Source organism: Poecilia reticulata, linkage group LG14 (assembly GCF_000633615.1).
Source record: "Poecilia reticulata strain Guanapo linkage group LG14, Guppy_female_1.0+MT, whole genome shotgun sequence".
Classification (NCBI taxonomy): domain Eukaryota; kingdom Metazoa; phylum Chordata; class Actinopteri; order Cyprinodontiformes; family Poeciliidae; genus Poecilia; species Poecilia reticulata.
The window spans coordinates 1,787,453-1,790,707 of record NC_024344.1 but is presented as its reverse complement, the minus strand read 5'-3'; the positions used below and the strand labels follow the sequence as shown (position 1 = coordinate 1,790,707).

Below are 3,255 nucleotides of genomic sequence, written 5' to 3'. Positions count from 1 at the left end.
ATAATATGCGTACGCCAAATCTGGATTACATAAGTAACTAACGTATAATGGTGCGCATGTGAATGTGTTCAGCAGGTGTAGAACATACCTGAGATGTCAGTGATTGTGCACTTCAAATCCGTCCATCTGGATCTTYRTGTGTTTCTGATCCAGGTGTCGCGTCACTTGTGGTCATGAGGTAAAATATTTAAAAACCGCACAACAACAGAGAAAAAAGCGGAAAAATAATCGGAACATGCTGGAATCTTCAGCACATGCGCATTCGAGCTAATGATATAGCTCGTACTTCCGGTTGTAAGACACGTAGCACGCTGGAAACACGCCGGTAGCTTCTGGGTAGGCAACTGACGCTGATTACCACTAACAGGAGTAGAGAGGCAGACAGAAAAAAAAGAAAGAATAAGAAGAAGCAATCATCTATCTGAGATCCAAAATCCAGTGACGTAGTTTCACCGAGCTTGACCGAATGCCGCCGATGCAGCTCGAACTAAGCTAGCTAACGCTAGGTATCGGTGAAGGAGATTCCTCTCCTCCAGTGCCAGCCGCTAATGGACCTTACCAAGCTCCGCCCAGAAACGTCCCTCGAAAGTCCCACGTGACTTCATGTCTCACACTAACCTCCTCGCAGAGTTTAGGTTCTATGGGATTTTTCGTTTCGACTGACTGCAGAGTATTTCTGAGTCGATTAGTTTAGCATTTCTGCCGAATTTTCACAAAATATCAGCCACGACAATGGAGAAGGGAACCAACAAGTCCATGTCATCTTTTTTGGACGACATCAAGATGTTTTAGCCACGCAATGCCTCTAACATTGTGCTAGTTGCAGCTAAATGCTACCAGTCGATGAGGACAGCAGATCCTCAGACCCCCAGCATAAATATAGCTGTGGACAAGATCACTGATGGCTGTTGTTCTTGCAAGGCTGGGTGAGTCGGACATTCATGGTTTTGAGGGTTCGAATGTGCCTACACCTGATACACGGTACTCGGTGCTAGCGTGGCTAACACGATTACAGTTTAGTAAAAGCTAGCGTGGCTAACACGATTACAGTTTAGTAAAAAGCCTTTTCAGGTGAAATAAAATCTTTAATGTATGTCAGATACGGTACACATTGCATATTGATCTGTTGCTAACGTAAGGCTGTAACAGACAGGCTTCAGGATGTAGAAGTTGTATCGGTACTGCCATTATGCTGTACTTGGCTAAAAGGTTTTCATAATGGATGCGTTTATTGACTATTTTTTTTCATTCACTAAACACAAAGAAAGCAAAGCAATAATACTTACGCCAGCAGACACTTTGTTCTTATTGATCCTACAACGGTTGAGCTGCAAATGCGGTCGTGCACAAGCTTTGATCCAAGCAAGGTTTTCCGTTTCAGATTTTGGAAATCTGTGAACTTTAGTTCCACAAACATGATCAGGATACCTGACATTGCGCAGATACCCCACTGACGGAGAACCATTTTTTTTCGAGTCCTGACGCAAAAACTTTCTGTCGGTCTGGTAGTCCACAATGTACATTAGCATGAGTTTGTGAGCCAGTAACCCACGTTATAGAGGCGCTGTGACGTAAAATGGGCATTAGCCAATGAAAGGTGGGCCCTGTGGTAAGGTCCATGGTAAGCAAGTCCCTGATCCAGTTCTCCAACCATTTCAGGACCCAAGATGCGAGCCACCGGGCAGTTTATCATGGATCATTTTTCCAGGCCAACCAATCAGGGTCAAACTGCTAGCTTAGCAGTTAACGACTGCAGACAACAGTGCCAGTGTTTGCTCACTGTTCCCGACACCCGCCATCGGTACGCTGTTCACAGTAGGTGTGGTTCCCGGGTGCTTAGCTAAACATTTTATGTGTTTTGTGTAATTTTAAAGTGCTTAGAGGTTCATCCAAAAGGTGTTATGTCCAAGCGACAAAGGTCGGACAGTTTGTCCAGGGAATGTTGTAATTCACCGATAGTCCTATATGGTTTAGCTGATTCCATTTGAGTATTTTACATTGTTTTATGCCACTATGTTACATAAAATTGCCTCATAACTTTCTAAATGTCCGGTTTTCTTAAATGCCAGAAAGCTACATGCGGCTACAGGCTATAGAAAGCTTTATCGATTAACAGCTGTCGCTAATAAATGTTTAATATGATTATTTACTCTGTTTCGGACTTGAATAAGATCGTTTAACAGAAAAAGTGAATTATTTCAGTCTGTTTATGGCATAATTTTGAGAATGGCATTCTCTCGTTCTGCCATTTTGCAAGTGGCAAAACGCTACCATTTTTCCAAAGAGTTGTTGATTTCTATTCAAGAGGCAGACGGAGGAGGCCCACGGTGGAGCAAAACAGGGGATCCAGGAGAGACTGAGGAGCCAGATGGGGGATCCAGGAGAGTCAGACAGGTTTTAGTTTTTTAGCATTAGTGTTGCTGTAATTTTTGTGATGATTAGCTCCCTAAAATTACAGTTCTACAGGCAGTGAGTGTTATGTTGTCTCCTTAAAGGAGAGTAAGGCTCAGAAAGATGAGTATTCTATTGTTGACATAAATATATTTTAAAAAGGCCATAAATTATTATGTGCCACTGTTTACTTTTTGTCATGTAACTGCAACAGAAATCAAACAGAATTTGGGGGTAAAAATTGTTTCAGGTCATGTTGACAAGCATGTGATTATAGCAAAAATAAATTACATGACATCTGTTGAAATTGTTCATTTGAACAATGAACTGGAAAAGATGTTTTCCAGCTTTTAGATAGAAAACGGAGAAATATGTCTGGAATTCTTGCCATGGCTTTGTCTAAAAATGTGTTTGTTGCAAGGAAAAAAAAAATCAAATAGTTACACAAACATTATTTCCCACAGCTACAAGTGAAACTAGAGGAAATTGTGGTAAATTATTATTGTGTAAACCCGAGAGATGGGGATAAATGAGCAAAAACCCTGAAATTGAAGTTGGACACTGACTGGGCAGTGAGATTTCTGTCAGTCGACCTTGATGTGAAAATGTCTCTATTATGCGCCTCCATCTGGTGCAAAAATCTATTGGTGGTCCTGGAGCAAGTTTATCTAAAGAGTGCAGAAAACTAAAATGGCTCTTCTTTCAGCAGGTGGCGAATGTTTCTGTTGGTATAAGATAATGCTGGATTTTCCAGGCCAACAAAAAAACCTTCAATTTTTTTCTTTGAAATGAGCCAATTATAATGTTTTTTTWAAAAAAAACACATTGTCTCCTGTTGCTTTCTGATTGTCTAATATTTCCCTA

At 41.1% G+C, this 3,255-nt stretch overlaps 1 long non-coding RNA gene across 1 annotated transcript in view; it reads right to left on the bottom strand.

Annotated features, from left to right (window-relative positions):
• Positions 1-567, bottom strand: part of LOC103475353 (uncharacterized) — a 3,951-nt gene extending 3,384 nt beyond the window's left edge. The window contains exon 1 of the long non-coding RNA XR_535323.1: positions 89-567. This is a non-coding gene — a long non-coding RNA (uncharacterized LOC103475353). The remainder of the gene's footprint in view (positions 1-88) is intronic.
• Positions 568-3,255: the final 2,688 nt, after the last annotated feature.